The sequence below is a fragment of the Cyprinodon tularosa genome, unplaced genomic scaffold, assembly GCF_016077235.1.
Source record: "Cyprinodon tularosa strain WSP-4 unplaced genomic scaffold, ASM1607723v1 ctg750, whole genome shotgun sequence".
Classification (NCBI taxonomy): domain Eukaryota; kingdom Metazoa; phylum Chordata; class Actinopteri; order Cyprinodontiformes; family Cyprinodontidae; genus Cyprinodon; species Cyprinodon tularosa.
The window spans coordinates 169315-190342 of NW_024039508.1; the positions used below are offsets into that span (position 1 = coordinate 169315).

At 38.0% G+C, this 21028-nt stretch overlaps 1 protein-coding gene across 3 annotated transcripts in view; it reads right to left on the reverse strand.

The window, feature by feature from the left end:
- Window positions 1–21028, reverse strand: part of erbin (erbb2 interacting protein) — a 65408-nt gene that overhangs the window by 38643 nt on the left and 5737 nt on the right. For all 3 annotated transcript variants that reach the window (XM_038270106.1, XM_038270105.1, XM_038270107.1), the window contains exon 2: window positions 15136–15207. The gene's annotated coding sequence lies outside the window, so the exon portion shown is untranslated. The remainder of the gene's footprint in view (window positions 1–15135; window positions 15208–21028) is intronic.

Sequence of the window (21028 nt, forward strand, 5' to 3'; positions counted from 1 at the left end):
AGACATATTCCTTCTTAGCCTAATTCTTTAGGAGGAAACACCATCACCAAAGTGAAACACTCACCCTGAAAAACAAAAAAAAGAAAAACTGGAAAAAATAAATAAATACAAAGAATCACAGTGTGAACTTTGACAAACAGTGGCTGCATTTGTTTAAAAATTTCAAAAATGTGTGGGAATGCGTGAATCGTTGCCATGTGACTCTGCAGCCTGGCCGTGAACTTTGTGGCTTCCTCTGTATAACAGAGAATAAAGAGGGCATAGCAGTCACAGAACAGCATTTACCCTCTCGCTCACAGCCAGGAGACAACTTTCCTCCTACTACTATGTAAAGCACGTGCCTTCCAAGTCAGGCCTGTTGCTGTAGCGACTATGACCTGGAGTATAAATGGCTGATTGGACAAATGAAGAGGTGAACTAGACAATTATTAACTAGGTAAAGGGAAAGTGTTACAAAGTTAAAGATTCCTGAATACATGCAGAACGATAAGTTATTTTATTATGAAGCAACTTTTTTTTGGTATTCATTTCTTTTCTTTTACAATATGTGAATTATTCCGCAGTTATTCCTTGTGCATTACTCTCACCATTATTGCTTCTATTATATTTTAGCTCTTATTGCAATTTTTATTTTCTGTTTTCCATCCACAGCATGTTTTGAACCTTTAAATATAGTTCCATTTCCCATGTTTCAATAGTTTCTCTTCCTCTACGTTTTATTTCAATCTTAGTATATCATTTAGACGTACTTCTACAATATTCTGAAGAACCAGAGTTATTTACGGTGATCATTTACAAAAATAAGTCTGTTCATACATATTTATCATCCCAGAGGTCAGTTAAATATACTGAAATACAACTAGCATTTCCCAAATAACAGTAGATATAACAGGGAGATATTTTCGATCATATGTGATGCTCAGTGCAGAAAAAAAAGGCGTAGAGCGTCTTTCTAGTGTGTTTGGGGTTAAGCGGACACAGCTTTGACCGTGTGTTATTTATAGGAGCCCTCTGGTTGATATGGCAGAGTGTGATTAGTAGAAGCTAGCCCCTGCTTTATGTGAGAACAGCTTTTCATCCAGATTGCAGTGGCCTGTTACAGGACTGCTTAGCCACAGCTGCAAATTTACAGCAGAGATTACAGCAACACAAACAATGCACAGCAGGGGAGGCGGCCACGGCAGCTCACAGGAGCTAACAAGGTTGGTGGTGATGCCGGAGTCTGAGAAGGAAGAGGAAAGAAAAGAGCACTTCCTTAACATAGGTGGAGAGCAAGCAGCCTTTTGTCTTGTTCTGCAATGAAGCTTTAACCCAGATTAACCTGGATGCTTTATGTTTACCACAAACACCCACTTTATTCTTTACTCATTAACAAAAATCTAGAATAATTAACTCTTTAATAATATTTAGTAAATTCAAGCAGCCCTCAGCAAATACTTCCTCCCTCGACCTCAGCTTTAAAACAGATGCAGCACCACTGTAGAGGTTGAACTCTTTGTGGTTTCTTTACAGTGGAATAAAAATGGCCAAAAGTTTCACCGTTTTAAAAATAACTAGCATGTTATAAAAGGTAGGTGAGGGTAACCTCCACCAATTTTCTCTGAAGGTTAGTGAGTATTAGTGGTGAGTATTGGCATGGGTGTTGCAATATGATAAGTGACGATACTTGGGTCAAGATTAGCTTGATAAACCAGACTAAAAGTGAGATTAAAAGTGTAATTTAGTCTGGCCCCGAAGAATGAGACATCGGAAGAATGTTGAGAAAAACCCGTTGTTTTTCAAACCATGTCTGTGCCTATTGGCCAACGCTCTGACTAATGTGCGCAACTGACTGTGCAATACCACAATATTGCGATATCACTATATATTACAATATTTTTCCCAGCCATTACAATTAATGCTGTGTATGTTCATCAGATGATACTGATCTTTAAGTTATTTTGGTATCCATGTTGTTTGGGGTTGGAGTCAGTCTACATTTTCCACTCTGACTGCCTGAACTACAGATATTGCATTGCGCCGCACAACTAAAGGGCTCCACAGCGCAATCTGCCAGAGTGGCAGTGCAGAGGTAGCCCATTTTTCCCTCCTAGTTTTAGGAATCCCCCCCCCCCCCCCCCAAATCGATACTAGGAACAGAAAGGTCGATATATCCGGAAGTGAAAAATCATGATATATCGCACAAAATTTTTTTTCCCAGACCCCTAGTGAGTATATTAAGACTATAAAGCCCTGATCGTGCAGCAAAATTTCAAAAATTTAATATATGCTTTTCTTTTAAACCAAAAAACATGACAATGAATCGACAAAAATATGGAAAAAATAAAATACTCAATAAACTACAATGAAACTGATCTTATAAACACATAAATTATAACTGTCATGTTAATAAAGGTGTATGGGGAAATTATTTAAACTTTCTACCAAATAAAAAAAACAGGCACCATAGAGGAAACATTTTATAAACAATAAAATACATTATATATCAGAGCTTCTTGTTAAGAACTTCTCAGCAGATTTTCTCATATCTCAGCTTGTAATAAACCCAAACAGATGCCGTGAGTCGCTTCCCATTCCTGAAACAATCACATGAGATAGCTGTTTAAGAAACCACTCCCCCATGGGATGACAATGCCAGGATTCATCAAGCTCACACTGTGCTCAGAGAGCATGAGACATCATTTCACACATGCCTTGGCCACAAACGCCCACTCCAAAGCGAATCGTTGGCATGTGCTATCTTGGTGGTGTAGAAGGTTACATATCTTGCCCAAGCAACTCGTATACAAGCACAGACAACCAGCAGCCAGAGCTTAGGAGTTTAAGAAGTTTAAAACTCTAATAGCCCAACAAATTAGACTGGAAAATGTCCACCAGGACAGAGCATTTCAACATAAAGGAGCTTTAGCAGAAAAGTTAGATCTACCATTAAGCTTTAAATGTCTGTCTCAATTTTTTAATGAGGAATAACATTTTTAAAGAGCAACTGTCAACAGCCACTAGAGGCACATTTGTTTCTGTTCATTACAGTACCTGGGTCAACATGCATTCAAAGAGAAAAGGAGCTTTTCTGTTAAAACTGAAAAGCGCAAAGAGATAGTAGAGGAAAACATAAGTTTATCTTCATAGAGGCAATTAAAAAAAAGGTCAAGAGAATGTATTTTTACATATCAACTTTCAGAAGTGAGATAAAGTCTCAAATCAGAATTTATCAAATTACGTGAAGGGATATTATTTCAGCCCACCTTGCATTTATTCTCTAATTAACCAGCGTAGCTTATTATTTAGACTGAAATAAAAGGTATTACAGACAAAGGAGAAAGAGCTACTTTTGATACTGCGATGCACATCAAGTGTGCAGATCCAGTTCTTAGAAAATTAACAGTCATTACAATGCACACAAGAGAAAAAGCAGGAACCAAACTCAAGCAATGTTTAAAGTCTTTTAAATGAGTTTGTAGATAAATTGCTTTTAGAGGATACTATACTTTTGCAACACACTGATTGCTTTAGCTCCAAGTCAATATTCCAGTCGCATATAGCCATCACCACCAGGGAACTCCTATTCTTAGATAAGCTGAAGACAAAAGTGCAACAACTGAGAAAAATAGCCTCAAATGTAACTTTACACATTTCACACTTTCTCAACATGATTTACAACTGCTGATACAAATCACAGAACTGTTTTAAAAACCTGCTTTCATTTTAGTTCATGAATGCAAAAGCCTTTTTGAAACAATGGCTAGAAGTGCAACTGAAACAGGTAGAAAGAGTGGCCTTTTCACAATTTCACAAACAGGGAATGCAGCTGGTGGGAACCTGAAGTTCCAGTTTTGTTTTCCCTCTGGCCTTCTTTCTCACCAGTGAGAACTGGACTCAGTGGTCTTATGTGACTCTAAAACACAAAACCACGATTGTTTTCTTTGAACGTGGTGAAATGAGGGTCAGTAATCCGATCTGCGACAAAGAGCTTTTTACAGCATCTCCTCGATCCTCCCCTGTATGCAGAGCTGCACTGAATGAATCATCATAATGACTGGACATCTTTAGCCCAATCACATTTGCGTTACGACAATTGATTTCACTTTGTATTCGTTTGGCAACAAATTTTATTTAGAGGAAGTCAGAAAAGCTTTCTTACTGAATCAGTCGCTGTGAAGGCAAGCTGAATGTCAAGTTATTATATTTAAATAGCTTCAAAAGCTCCTCATGAAGCAATTTTAAATTGAGAAGGCAGTAACTAATAAATCAGACAATTATTCATATCATTTCAACATCACCCAGGTTACATTTATAACAATAATGTTGCTTGATCTCATTTTACTCTGTAGACTCTCCATTTACACTGCTATTGATTTGCTCACCTGACGCAGCAAAGAAGTTGAACTCATTTCCTGATCCCTTTCCACAATAATTGAACTTTTGAAGGTGCTTGGACTGTTTTAAAAAAAAAATGAAATGTTTAGCTCAATAAAACAAGGGGATGATGCAATGTTGGCATATTTCTTCCTTTATCCCAACAGAACACATATTATATACAGTATACAGGTGCTGGTCATAAAATTAGAATATCATGAAAAAGTAGATTGATTTCAGTAATTCCATTTAAAAAGTGAAACTTGTATATTATATTCATACATTACATACAAACTCATATATTTCAGATGTTTATTTTGCTTAATTTTGATGATTACAAATGACAACAAATGAAAATCTCAAATTCATCATATCAGAAAATTAGAATATTGTGAAAAGGTTCAAAATTGATGGCCCCTGGTGCCACACTCTAATCAGCTAATTAACTCAAACCACCTGCAAAAGCCTTTAAATGGTCTTTCAGTCTAGTTCTATAGGCTACACAATCATGGGGAAGACTGCTGACTTGACAGTTGTCCAAAAGACGACCATCGACACCTTGCACAAGGAGGGCAAGACACAAAAGGTCATCGCTAAAGAGGCTGGCTGTTCACAGAGCTCAGTGTCCAAGCACATTAATAGAGAGGCGAAGGGAAGGAAAAGATGTGGTCGAAAAAAGTGTACAAGCAAGAGAGATAACCGCACCCTGGAGAGGATTGTGAAACAAAACCCCTTCAAAAATGTGGGGGAGATTCACAAAGAGTGGACTGCAGCTGGAGTGAGTGCTTCAAGAACCACCACACACAGACGTATGAAAGACATGGGTTTCTGCTGTCGCATTCCTTGTGTCAAGCCACTCTTGAACCACAGACAGCGTCAGAAGCGTCTAAAGAGAAACAGGACTGGACTGCTGGTGAGTGGTCCAAAGTCATGTTCTCTGATGAAAGTAAATTTTGCATTTCCTTTGGAAATCAAGGTCCCAGAGTCTGGAGGAAAAGAAGAGAGGCACTTCATCCACGTTGCTTGAAGTCCAGTGTAAAGTTTCCACAGTCAGTGATGGTTTGGGGTGCCATGTCATCTGCTGGTGTTGGTCCATTGTGTTTTCTGAGGTCCAGGGTCAACGCAGCCACATACCAGGAAGTTTTAGAGCACTTCATGCTTCCTGCAGCTGACCAACTTTTTGGAGATGCAGATTTCATTTTCCAACAGGACTTGGCACCTGCACACAGTGCCAAAGCTACCAGTACCTGGTTGAAGGACCATGGTATCCCTGTTCTTAATTGGCCAGCAAACTCTCCTGACCTTAACCCCATAGAAAATCTATGGGGTATTGTGAAGAAGAAGATGCAATACACCAGACCCAACAATTCAGAAGAGCTAAAAGCCACTATTAGAGCAACCTGGGCTATCATAACACCTGAGCAGTGCCACAGACTGATCGACTCCATGCCACGCCGCATTGCTGCATTAATACAGGCCAAAGGAGGCCCAACTAAATACTGAGTGCTGTACATGCTCATACTTTTCATGTTCATACTTTTCAGTTGGCCAACATTTCTATAAATCCTTTGTTTTTATTGGTCTTTAGTAATATTCTAATTTTCTGATATGATGAATTTGAGATTTTCATTTGTTGTCATTTGTAATCATCAAAATTAAACAAAATAAACATCTGAAATATATGAGTTTGTATGTAATGTATGAATATAATATACAAGTTTCACTTTTTAAATGGAATTACTGAAATCAATCTACTTTTTCATGATATTCTAATTTTATGACCAGCACCTGTATAATATGAAAATAGTACAGGATGATAATATTATGTCTTCAGGGAAAGCGATGGCTTTTTTCATCCCTGAAACAACTGAGATTCTTGGGGAAACTAAAACATGCTTAAGATCTGCCATTTTATTTAAAAGTTAAGCCAAAGGAATTGCTGTTCAAGTGTTGTAATCCTTACCAACTCGAAAGGATCATACACTGAATACTTTACATCTACGGTGTCTGCAGGAAAGCAGTGGGATACTTATTCTGCCCAACCCACTCTGAACAAGAAGCCTGGATCAAACTAGAAAAGGATGAATATTCTGAATCTGGGATGGCTTCATTTAGCTCCCCTTTGAGATGACCGCCATAATTACTCTAATGAATAATTCCCCATGTTATCTAAAGACATAGATGAGCCTGAGGAAAATGATCGCAGACCTACTTTAACCTAATTTGTTCCGGCCTTTCCAGCTCTAAGGTTACAGAGATGCCTCGGATCCCCCAGGGACTGATAGGAACTTGGCAAAAGGCAGTCCTGCTTCAGAAGTAGCGTTCTTGCTAACGTGCATCGAGGTCATTAAGCGTGTTTGTGTTCTTGCCTTTGTGCAAGCTGCTAGTAGTCGGTCCTGTATTTCACTTAGTCTTGACATGTTAGCCTCTGAGAAATATGTAAACAGGCATGGCACTTAAACCAACACTGCATAACAAATACAGAGCTGACATAAAAAGATAATAAACATAGCTATTAATTTTCCATTAAACCAGTTATACATGTGGCTAAATAGTACTAAATATTGATTGGGTCCTATAGGCTCTTTGCAAAAATATTATATCTATTAAGTGCATATTTTCTGTCTCATACCGAAAACAGCAGAATCCCCTTTCATGTTGCATCACTGGAACAAGTCCTCTTTTTTAACTACGGCCAGTAATGAAACTAAAGTTAATGCAAATCAATTTTATATATTTTAGATGACAGATTTTTTCCAACTTGTATTAATCATCTTGTCAAACTGGTTCTTTCTATGAGCAATCAATTCATGTCATTTTAGCTGGAGTTAAAAAAAATCTAGCACTACAATACAAACAAACTAACATTTACCTGACTGCAAAGTTAAACAACAAGAAAAACAAACTGGTTGCCATTAACAACCATATAAAAACAACTTGTTAAGACATGAATCTGCCTGATGGATAAAGCAAGCTTCTAGACAGACCGCAGACTTTTATGAACTACCTGCCTTAGTTTCAGTAAGCCACTTCCTGCAGACAAAGGCTGATGGTAGTGCTGCTGAAATGTGCAACAGGGTGATATCCTGTGAGATGAACTCACCGCAGCAGCCAAGTGAGGCTCAAACTTGATCAATAACATCAAAAGTAAAACACATTTAAGATTACTTAAGATGAGACAAGTTTTTGTTTAGTTTTTTCCAACTACGACATGAAGAAATTAAAAGGAAAATAGTACTTGTAAGTTTAAGTAAAACACTGTTTTGTGTGCCTCTGATACCCAACTATATTTTACAAAGGAATGAGAGGTTGAAGCCAAAGTAAAGTCATTTAGTTGGGAAACAGTGAAGGGAACAGGAGAAATCTGCAACAAGATGAACAGGTGCACTAACTGCTGACATGGTTTGCCTAAATATTTGCATAATGCTACACCATCTACACTTGCAAACAGGATTGAAATAACATAGCACAGCCAGTCAACTCAAATATTTAATCCTAGACTTCTTCCATCAGAAATAGAAAAAGGGAGAAACGATTATGATCTGTTAAATGCAGAAATAAAAGCATAAGAGTAGACAGAGGGCACTTCTTCACACCATTTTGATTCGAGCAAGAAGTTACATTTTATTTTTTGTCTGTGTGGTACAGGGGTGTAAATACTAAATACTGACACGTCCGCAAGAAAATCGAATCATGTTTTTTTTTTTTTTTCCTCCGGTCTATTTTTATCCATTTGCTCCTGGGCGTAATTGTCACCCCCGTGCTGTGGTGGCGCTAAACCTATTTTGCCCTCCTACCTCGCTTCCTGGTTATACTCCTGCAGCAGTGTTTCGCAGTGAGCTTGACACAGACATTTCTGATTTATGCCCAATATTGAAGCGTGGTCTGCGCTATACGCTGTGGGTCTAGATACAGCCGAGGCGATGAGGAAGTGGGGGCGAGTTTGTCCGACAATGGAGCGAAATGAGGGCCACAAAGAGCGGGGATCCAGGTGGAAAAAGGTTCCCAGCGTTCTTGCGCACCTTGCTCTTCTAGCAGGTCAAACTTCACGAGTTGTTTTCCACAATTTCGGTCACAAAAACAAAACAAGCCGGCCTCCTGTCTGTGGCACTGTCTGCAGTCAGCTACAATTTGGGAGAGGTGCAGCGGAGTGTCTGTGGAGGGGGCGGGGACGTCGAAACTCTGGAGCCGAGGTATTGCATTGCACACATTGTACTGATTTTGTGCAGTATTTTTTGATGCAAGGCCTTTCAGAATCTATAACGCAGGGGCATTATTATTTTTCAGTGAATAAGGTTTTAACAGGAACAGGTGGAGTACAACTTTTCTACTTCTGTTATTTGCTGTTGTTTCTTAAATAAAATGGATAACGATATTACACCTTTCATTGATTCATTTCAAATTTGAAACATTGTCTAGCCTGTAAGGTAAAAAAATAAATAAATAATGAACCAATTAATCGAATCGCATCGTGGTGTATTCTTAAGTATCGAAAATAATCGAATCGTTGGGTCAAGAAAGCGATACTGAATGGAATCGCAATGATGGATGTGATTTAAACCCCTAGTGTGGTAAAGGTTACAATAATTGGGCAAATATCTGCTTAAGGAGGTAAAAGCATATGAGACATTGACTATCAATTTGTGAATTTCCAGATTATAAAAAAGGAAAAAACAGCCAAAAAAAAAAAAAAAACTAACTTAGTGGTAAAGCCACTCTGGCCGTCTTTGCTCCGATTTTTATCTTAACTTCGAACACCCTGCAACTATTTGACCGTGATATCTTGCGCCATTGTTGTTTTGGAAGATAAACACTCCCACCGGCGCTGCCGAAGTTTTCGAAAGTTCTCCAATAGCCCCCCCTTTGCGCTTTGGCGGGAAACTGCTGTGTGTCTCAAGAAATTCCAGACCGACGATGCAGAAGCATACCAACAAACCTGGTTCGTGACCAGACCCAAGCGACATTTGAGGTGTGCGGTTCCAGAAGTATAATCTGAAAAAGACAACAGCAGGCCAAGGCTAGACTCTAGAGCAGGCATCCCCAAACTTGGTCCTCGAGGGCCGCTGTCCTGCAGGTTTTAAGGGTTTCCCTGCTTTAGCACAGCTGATTATCATGAATGCAGTAGAGCAGAAGCCTGTTAATCAGCTTTCAATTAAAATCAGCTGTGCTGGAGCAAGGAAACCTCTAAAACCTGCGGGACAGCGGCCCTCAAGGACCGAGTTTGGGGATACCTGCTCTAGAGGCTAACTGCTGTAGATGGACAGAGGACGGCTGAGGATCAGAGGAGCCTTTGGGGGGAGTGAACAGCGGAACGGATAAGAGAAGCAGTAGCTGTACCGTCTCTGTTCGGGAGGCAGAACATGAAACATACCTTCTTTCAATTAAAATTGTTGTTTTTTTTAAAGCCCCTTACAAATCTCTTAAATGCATTTTTAACTTTATCCTTTATCAAAATTATTTTCTGTCTTCCATTTTGATTTTAAAAAGCTCGTCCCTGCGGCCTCCTTCACTAAAACAGCGGTCAATTTATGATATTTGTTATTATACTTGAGACAAAAGTCTTGAAGTATTTATGGATTTGAAACTGCGATCTAATGTAAAGAAATCTCATTATTGCTTGGAAAGTTGTGAGAGGCAGAATGGGAGGGGGTGGTTAATGTTGCTGCAGTCTGACCATTAGATGTCACTGAAAATTACACATTGTAGATTTAAATCAGTCAGTCATTCCAAATTAAATATAAAAAAAAAAATTATTGAAAAAACGGCTGCCTAAATTGCTCATTATGACCTACTTTGTTAAGGTTTGTTAAAAATAAATATTGGAAACAAGCATTTATTACTAAGAAATTCCAACCACAGCCAGGACTCTCAATATGCAAAATATGGGAATATTTTGCATATTGTTAAGATAATACCCGATAAAGTCACAACTGCAATACATTTCTCATGGGTTTTATTCAAACCACTAGGGAGAATATACAAACTTGATTTTTTTAACTACCGAGTGAAAGTAGAAGAGCAGGTGCAGGTAATTTTGCCACTTTATAGCTTCATTTTCTTTGGTTGATTGGATGTTTCGAACTGAAAGCATCTAGATCCATCCAACAGGTATAACACACGCTGTTATACCATGGCTACCATGGCTATTCATACAGCCAAGAAACACAATATTTAAAGCGCATTAAAAAAATAGTCAGAATATGTAATTTAAATGATAAAGTATAGAAAAATTTAGATATAAACTAAATCAAATCAATATTGAATCAGTTGTGAGGTTACTATTGGTTATGGTTTTAGCTTAAAATTGATTACAATCATGCAGGGCATGAATGCATCATAAATAAATTACATTTATCTACAAAACTTTGCTTCCAAACATTTGCTATATTATTGTACATACTGATGTTGCAATGGCTGCAAAAAAAAAAAAAAAAAGGGAGTCTGTTTCAGTTTATTACCATTAAATGGTAAAAACAAAAACATGCAATAGGGCAAGCAAAATTAAAGCAAACTAAATTGTGCAGTTTAGGTGCTTATAAACAATGCAGATCATCTCATCTTGAACTCATTCAAGCAACACAAAAGCCCTGTAGATAACTCTTTTGATTTTAGTCACTCCCAGGAAAGATCCTCAGGGGAAAAAGTACTAGGTCAGAGACCAAAGCAGTTCCAAAAAAATAAATAATATATAAAAAAACAGAAAAGAACACCTTATAAAACAAAAACAATAAAAACTCTCTCATTGATGACCAAGTGTAAAGGGGATGCTTAAGGCGTAACATAGAAACTCTGACACAGTAGCATGTCGTCTGCATTTTTCTATGCGGGCAGAAAAGCTTGGAGAACACGATACAATTTGCCAAGACTCAATAACCAGGTCAGACATATTCAGGTCAGATCATGCATCTATGCAGTCATAGCAACGATCTTCTAGCTTTTGTCCTGAAGAAAACTGCAATGAGTAAGATTTCTCTAAATCGTCTTGTCATCAAATCTGCTCATAAATACTGTTTGAAAACAGCCTGAAAATGCTGCAGCTCTGAAATCAATGTACCAATACATGCAAGACTACTCTCTAAAGCTGCATAAAAGTTAACATTTTTATGCTTAATATAATTTTTCATCACAAAATATAAATACAATTTTTTCAGTAGATAGACGAGTTTTACTTTCATTGATGTCTGTATCTGAGACATATCGTATATTATTTAAAAAAAAAATAAAATAAAAAGACATACAAACAACATGTACATAAAGAGAGGAGGAGGAAAGGAAACATATGGACATCTGGTTGTAAACAAAAAAAAAAGAAATCCTCAGATCAGGGTATTGCATGTTCAAAAAGGAGCAGCAAGAAGTTAATACTTTATAACCCCCCTACCCTTCTATACTCTTAATCGTTACATGTCATATACTGTATTCATGTTCTATACGTAAAGCAGTTTAGTTAAATGCATGCATTTACATATTCACATAAAAATATACCATTTTATGCATAAGTAGCCATGTAGATCTATAGATTATTAGTGTTAAAGGTATAGTGGAGGATGTTCTTTTTCCAGGTGGATCATCAAAATAAGTTGTCCTCCTAATTATTAATCATTCTGCTGATACATTTACGTATTGCAAACCTTCCTTTGGAAACTAAGCTTGTATGAGGGATGCAAACGGCAACTTTTGAACAGAGCATGCACGAGGAGAAATGGGCTGGTCCATGCTCTCACCCGCATTTAATAGTTGTTCCCTCTCGGGAGCGGGTAAAGAGCTGTGCATGTGCATTTTTTATTTCTTTTTTTTTTTAAGTTGAGAGGACTGGTCTTTTCAAAAATTCTCAAAATCCTTCACTACACCTTTAACTTGGTTTTGAATAACTTAAAGGCATTATAGTAAAAGTACCATAATTATTAACCTCACATCATTTTTTTGCCATTTCCACTGTCTGTGTCTTCCCTGATATTCCCATTAGATTAGCATTTTTTTTCTCCATCTCTGGATTGCATACAACACCACCAGTACAAGCTAACCTGAAAGAACAACTGCAACTTGTCCAACAGCAACAGATTCATGCTAAGTTTTAACCTGTAGTTCCTGTGTCTTACAGTTACATGTAAGGTCTTCTGACAAAGTTACACCTAATCAGTATGGAAATATCCCGAATTTACTTGATCTTCAATTTACTGCAATGGACCTTCTCCCAGTGTTGCAGCGTGGTCTCCATCAAGAACAGGGCACCCTGCTGCTGATCCTTAAGTGAAGTCAGACCATGTCAGCTCTCATTGTGGTTACTTTTTTAAAGTTACAAAGGTAACCATTTGTTTAGAAACATAGCTATCATTTTTGTTTATTTAGTCAGAATTTATTACTTAGAAAAATAACATTACAATATCCCTTTTCTTTAAATTTAGCGAATTATGAAAAAAAATAGTTCTACATTTTATGGGAAGACCTTAATACAAGAGAAAGTGTAGGTTTTTAATAAAATGTTCACTCAACTGGTAATTTGCATCCCTACAGCTGTCCTGTTACTAAACACCTCTTTGTGCTTGATCAACTGCGAAATATAGATTCTTAGTCAGGTTTTTTTCACTCTTCCTCAACTTAAATGTGCTTCCCTTACTTAATAGCCCCCCTTCTTGCCTTCCGTATGCTGGGCCTCGGCATACATTGACACTGCAAGTGAACCACTCCAGGGTTTGGATAAAGCCTGCCAGGACTAGCAGATATAACAGTGTCAGAGTTTGGTTCTCTCGTCTGTTTCATGGTCCAGGATGGATTCACTTTGGAAATCTGCTCCAGATAAGAGCGGCCCAAAGTCTTGGTGTGAAAACACTTTAAATTGTGTATCAGAAGAAAAGCTGGAGGAACTTATTACTGGTGATTAGGACCAGAAGTATGAAACTGGAGCTCCAGTGAAAAACACTGGTTGATTTATTAAGGAAAAATGTTTTGTGACACAGCAGTTCAGCCATACAAGGCTAGAGTCTCACACAACAGAAAGTAAAAATAAAAAACAAAAGCAGTCTACCCTACTGTTTAAAGGACAGCTTGCATCAGTCTTGAGCAGCACGCGAACATTAACCATCATCAGAGAGCTATGTGTCACCTTTTCTGTCTTAAGTCATCTGGCACCTGTATTAGTGAAATGATGACGTCTGCTTTGACTACTGAATGTCTGCTGTTGAAAACCTGCGCATAATGACATATGCACCAACAAAGAGCAAGGGGATTACAAAGGAGAAGTTGTCAAACAAGTGAAAAGGTTACACTTGAGTCAAACGGAAATGCCTCAGCTCTGAAAGATAAAGTTTCCAACAACAAAGTAACGCAAAGGTACAATATACCTCCTGTAATCTGACCTTCCTGTTAATAGAAATTACTAAGAAGATCTACAAGACAGAGTGCCTGAATATGAAGACAAAACCATTTTGTCTTTCAGATTTAGGTACTAAATTAGACTAAAACCTGCACTGAGAAACTGATACGCCTGATTTCAACTTTGACTGCTATGTCTCCTCAGACTGCTTTAGACACACCTCTGGTCTAGATGCCTTCATAAAGCAACAATAAAAGAAAACCACTTGACAGTACATGGGGGTTAAATTGGTAATATTGCCAGAGTAGGAAAGCTCCTTAAATGTTTAATGTTATCTGCAATAAATCCCATTCCATTTGTAGAATAGGAAATTGGGCTACAAAATATCTGCTTGGCAACTCTCGAGCAGAAATTGCCAAATTGCAATGCCTAACAGAAAACTACCGACACATTTCCAGCAGGATCATAAAGTGCGAGTTTATGATCATTCACAATAATCCAGACTTTCTATTATTCATTTTCCACAGCAGGTTTTACACATACACCATGGGGTGGGTTCAATCATTTATGAGATCTTGTTGTTGTGACACAGCATGAGAACACACCTCCATGTGTTTATTACATTACCAATAACTTATTACAAGGAGTACTTTATAAGAGACAAGTACGGATTTACTTAAGTAGAATCAAAGGATTGTGGCAAAACAATTAGACCTGGAAAACAAAAAGTGTTACTAAACCAGCACATGCAAACAATATCTGATATCGATACATAACTGAAGTTTCAGTAGTTTAAGCTGTACAGTTTGTGATGAACTTTGAAACAAGGCCATAAAGCAAGTGTGTCATACTACAACATGTAATGAAATACAGTCATCAGTGACTAAAATTGTGACAAAAATGGACAGACCGTCAGCGGCTTTCATGCGACACCATAAAAAACCCTTATTGCACAACGTTTTGAGAACAAATAGTCATGAACATTTTATTTTGGGCTATAAAAAACCCTGCCTACATGCCTTTGTGGCAAAAAAAATAAAAATTTGCAGAAAATAGTAATGTCATCAAAGTATAAAGTCATATCAATGCTATTGAGAAGGTTGAATTTTCTTGGTTCCAAATCGTTCTCAAAAAAATGTTGAATTAAAAACAGTTATTTTTAGCTGAATAGTTTCCAACCTTGTTTTTGACTATTAAGAAGAACCAAGCATCAGCATTGCATGTTAAATACTTTATAAATATGTTTGAATCCAGTTGTAAAATCATACATCAATTAATGCATAAATGGGGTTTGAAAATATCTCTTTTCTGATCTTTACAAGATAATATGCTAGTTGGTCCGCTTTCCTGAATAGGGATGTCTTTTTTTTTTTACTTATATTTAACTAAAATAGCACAGATGAACTATAAATACATCTTTTATAAGAAAATTAAATAAAAGCAGTGAGTAGTTTGCCTTTCATTACCTTGTCATTTATGATTCAAGGACCTGGATGCCAGTGGATGGCCGACGACAGATCCACCAACACTTTGATTATCTGACAAAGAAAAAGTAAAATAAACATTTAAAATACATTAGAAACCCAGTATAAATAAAGAAACAATGCTAAATTTAATAATTTACACTTTGCTATTCATATCAGAGACAAATAAATCTTGCACCATTATTGACATTGTAAAATAAAAATCATAAAGCTGCTTTGGAACTCAGACTGTAAACTTTTACATTTGCTGTTCTTTTAAATCCATAAAATCAGAATTTATTGGACAATCAGTACTCTGTGAAGCTTTTCAGGATGGAAAATTTGAATACCTGTGTTAGGAGGCTTTTAATGGATTTTAGCTGAGCCTTCAAACCCGTCCGTGATAAGCTGCCCCTTAAGCTCCACCGCATCATTCTGATCCTGGATCAGTGAACTCCTCACCGACAGGGGAAACTAACATCTGCCCCACTGATACTCCACACTGGCATCCCACAGCGATGTGTTCTCAGACCTATCCTCTTTCACCCATGATCTGAGATGACCCATTACAGAGAAGAGGTTTACAATCTAACACAGCTGTGTTTTAGACATAACCTTATGCTGAACTACAGCAAAATTATTGAAGGTCATAGTAGACAACAGAGGGGCCAGGAAGACTGAACACACTTCTCAGTGGAGCACATGGACAGCACCAACTTCTTGTCCTCTAAGGCCCACTACGCCTCTGATACTGATTCATGCAGAGTTCAGACCGAGCTCGGATCAGTCAACCGAGCGGAGCTAAGTTCCTTACGACCATTTGCACATCACGCTAGCATGGTTCCTCCCCACCTCTTCTTTCGGAAGAAGCTGAAACTGACTGGATTCTGCTCAGCTACCTTTACAGGATCACAACTGAAATCCACTTTATTATGGTTTTAACAATGACAATAAAGATTCTTGATTGTTGAATTACAGGTCAGAGCAAAAAGGTCATTGTGCCCTAAGCTTGTTGGCCATTGACTTTAACTCAATCATCTCTCCTTTTGTATTTGCAGTTATTATAAAGCATGTTGTTGACCTGTCATCCTTATAAGAGAGGTCACCATTACAATCAGAATGTAGCTGATTACAGGGATTAAATAAAAAAAAAAAACCATTTCCTGTACATTTGTAGAAAAGTATCAGCCACACCAGCAGATCTTAGAAACTGAAAACAAAAACTTGAGCCATCTAAAGAGGATAAGATCATCTCTGTCCTCAATGAGAACAATAGCGCCAAACAACAGAAGAGAAGGAGGGACTGAAAGGAGTAGCAACAGAAAGGAAGAGAATAACACAGAGGAGGAAAATTTTTTAACTTATTCATAGAGGCTCTCAGTCGGTTCCAAACACATTGGACGGCATGACACTCATTAGTTTCTGCCCCACTTCCTCTCGGGTGCCTTTATCCTCATCACATCTATTTAGGATCCTGAATCTTGACAATGAAAAGTTCCCTCCATCACACGCAGAGGAATAAAGAGAGAGAGGCTTTTATTTCAAACCAAATGGGGTTGACAGTAGGGGGGTTGTTGAGTGTAATGGCTCTGGGTCTCTTTCTCCTCTTCTGTTCCTTTTGATTCAGCACCACTGCAATCCATTAAACTGAAACTAGCTAGTACAAGAAAAATCACCTGAAAGATTGTAACTGAGGGACGCAAATAGTGAAGACATTCACCTTGTATAAAACAGTGGTTCTTTCTGAGTCGCAACCCCCAATTTAACATGCACTGCTATCCACAACCCCCCCGCCCAATCAATATACTATGTTGCATTTACATAATCAGACAAGCCTTAACTCACTTCAGCTATTAGTCTCTTTATCTTTTATTTTGAAACACACTGGTTTACACTAACATATATATATATATATATATATATATATATATATATATATATATATATATACATACATACATATATACATGACTGGGATTGCTTTCTTTTAAAGAAAAGGAACGACTGAGACATCCCTACTAACGGCTTTAAGAACAGAAATTATTTTATTCAATTACAGTTGTATGACTTTTAAACAAATAACTGGTCATTTGAAATACTTCACGTTATGTGGCTACAGCATTTGTCACTGGCTGACGTACAGGACCAAGCTGATTCCTGCTGAACAGAATGATGTACACCAAAGTACACCAACGCAGCTGAAGGATGAGCTCAGCGGTAGACTAAGCTCCAACTCAGGAAGTTTTAGCTACAAATTGAGTGCTCACGATAAGATGACCATATGTCATCCTTTTGTATGACCTGTACCCAGCAAAACGCAAATGTTAGCCTCTGTTTTATGAAATAAATGTTGGGTGTGCACCGTGTAGAAGCATGATGCCTTCAAGCAACAGCTAGTCAAGAAAATTAAGGTTATAGTAAGAGTAGAAGAGCTTCTCTGAGGCCTTTTAAAAAAACAGCAGGGCACCACTGACAGGAGCCGACCTGTGATATTATGCTGGTGTTATATTTATCATTTTGTTTTAACTGAACTGGTCATTGCTACTATTAAAGGTTTGGTTTGTGCTACAAAGTGTTACTAGTGTTCCTAGCAAGCAGGAATTGGGGAAGCTGTGGAATGAATAAGAGGGATGGGAAGAAATCTTAACAGAATGACTAAAGAAAACGTATTTTTAGCTCACATTTTCAGAGTTAGTAATAAGTTGTTTTGTTTATAGTGATTTGAGAACATAGATTTTCAGTCTTAGGTAAGTTTGTCTTCTTGGACATGGCAGTTTATCATGAAAAATATAAAGCATGTAATGAGAGAAGAACCATGAAAGAGGAAGGAGAGAGAACCTCCTGGTAAAATGTACATTTCATCTGTTTAGCTTCAAATTAAAATAGTTAAACATTTTTTATTAACAATCTAAATTGTTAAACTGTAGGAGCTTCATATACTTGGCTTAAACATTTTCACATGTTTGTAGGCATCTGTTGTGGGCATTCTTTGAAGCATTTTCTGAGGCTTTGATATCATCTATATTGATATCAAAATTATATCAACCAAAAATTTTAAATACATACATCTTTCTGGCCCTAAAGGTAACTGGACTAACCGTAGCCGTAATGCACTACTGGGATCACCGAATGCATTTAAGATCAAACTATGGCTCAGTTGCACATAAAGAGTAGAACGATTTTTAACAGGCAACAACAGTAATGGTAAAAAAAAAAAAAAAAAAGAATTACAAGACAAAACAACTACAAAAACCTCTGAAGGAACCGCTTATATATATATATATATATATATATATATATATATATATATATATATATATATATATATATATATATATATATATATATAATCAAAGAGAAATACTAGAATGAGCAGAACCATAAAAAACATTTATTGACAAGCAAGTGGCGAGTTTGTATTATAAACATGATACAGTGACTAATGTTTACACTACTGACAGTAATGTTTTACTTGGACCAGTCTGGCAAAACTGTCTGTGCTTGATGAGACAAAGTACAAATCCTATCCTGCAGTAACCTTAAGACTACAGTTACATTTAATGCTCAACAGCATATAGATGAATTCAGTTTTTATATAAACTGATTTAATTTATAGTTTATAAAGAAATGTTGGGAGAAACTGGTCAAACTGCTGAAGAAATCCAACATTGGTAATTAGCTTTCCAAGATTAAAAGATATTACATAATTCAACGTTTGATCACATCTAAATCCTAATGGTATGAAAGCAGCTCATAAAAAGCATAATGCATATTTACTGTGTGGGAACCTTATACGGGCGTGACAGGAGTCTTCAGTGGTTTTTACGACAGATTTCTTCTTGCTAGGTTAACTTCCAAGAACCTCTTTTTTTCCCCCCATGTGGTAAACAAAACCCTTTCAAAACCCTTCCATTACGCAAGTTCCTCAAAAAATGTCATATCATTCCACAGATAGGTTGAGACAATAACTCCCTCTCAGATGTTTACTGTGGTCAGTGTGAAATATTTCTCTTTCGTTGCTTATTTCTTTAAACCATTAAACATCAAGCAATGACAGAAGCACAGCTCAGTTTATCTACAGAGCTGCTGATGAGACTCAGCGAGGCGCAGACAGATGCTTAGCTAAGTGGGTCACATGAACAGAGTAATCATTAGAGGGAAGCTGAATGCACATACACTATATTGCCAAAAGTATTTGCTCACCTGCCTTGACTCACATATGAGCTTAAGTGACATCCCGTTCCTAATCCATAGGGTTCAATATGACGTCGGTCCACCCTTTGCAGCTAGAACAGCTTCAACTCTTCTGGGAAGGCTGTCCACAAGGTTTAGGAGTGTGTTTATGGGAATTTTTGACCATTCTTCCAGAAGCGCATTTGTGAGGTCGCACACTGATGTTGGACGAGAAGGCCTGGCTCTCAGTCTCCGCTCTAATTCATCCCAAAGGTGTTCTATCGGGTTGAGGTCAGGACTCTGTGCAGGCCAGTCAAGTTCATCCACACCAGACTCTGTCATCCATGTCTTTATGGACCTTGCTTTGTGCACTGGTGCACAGTCATGTTGGAAGAGGAAGGGGCCAGCTCCAAACTGTTCCCACAAAGTTGGGAGCATGGAATTGTCCAAAATGGCTTGGTATGCTGAAGCATTCAGAGTTCCTTTCACTGAAACTAAGGGGCCAAGCCCAGCTCCTGAAAAACAACCTCACACCATAATCCCCCCTCCACCAAACTTTACACTTGGCACAATGCAGTCAGACAAGTACCGTTCTCCTGGCAACCGCCAAACCCAGACCCGTCCATCAGATTGCCAGATGGAGAAGCGCGATTCGTCACTCCAGAGAACGCGTCTCCACTGCTCTAGAGTCCAGTGGCGGCGTGCTTTACACCACCGCATCCGACGCTTTGCATTGCACTTGGTGATGTATGGCTTGGATGCAGCTGCTCGACCATGGAAACCCATTCCATGAAGCTCTCTGCGCACTGTTCTTGAGCTAATCTGAAGGCCACATGAAGTTTGGAGGTCTGTAGTGATTGACTCTGCAGAAAGTTGGCGACCTCTTCGCACTATGCGCGTCAGCATCCGCTGACCCCGCTCCGTCAGTTTACGTGGCCTACCACTTCGTGGCTGAGTTGCTGTCGTTCCCAAACACTTCCATTTTCTTATAATACAGCTGACAGTTGACTGTGGAATATTTAGGAGCGAGGAAATTTCACGACTGGATTTGTTGCACAGGTGGCATCCTATCACAGTTCCACGCTGGAATTCACTGAGCTCCTGAGAGCGACCCATTCTTTCACAAATGTTTGTAAAAACAGTCTGCATGCCTAGGTGCTTGAATTTATACACCTGTGGCCATGGAAGTGATTGGAACACCTGATTCCAATAATTTGGATGGGTGAGCAAATACTTTTGGCAATATAGTGTATGTCTCGACCCAATACAGCCGCATTTCAAACGTATGTGAATATACTCTTACTGAATCACAGGGAAGCATTTAATGAACCAAATATCTACCACGTTATCCTATTTACATGCAATAGCATCTATGTTTTCAGACGGTTTTAACACTTTTGCCAAATGTTTTGAGTTTCTGGGCAGCTGAGACCATCTGATGCAAACATGGCGCAATCAGACAACAGGATTATTAACATTCCCTAACCGTGAGTACTTTTAACAAAAGCGTTGAAATACAACAAGCTATAATTTAAGTCATTCAGGTTTAAAAAAAAAAGCTTTACCTAGAAAGGGTTGCTAAAAAACAAATCCATACACTGAAAACCAACACCTTCCAAATTAAAAGCCCATTTGTTTTAATCCTGGGTATGCAACTGCTGCACTAACATTTGGCTGCTAATCCAGGGTAATCAGCACTACACATGTGCACATTCATCAACAA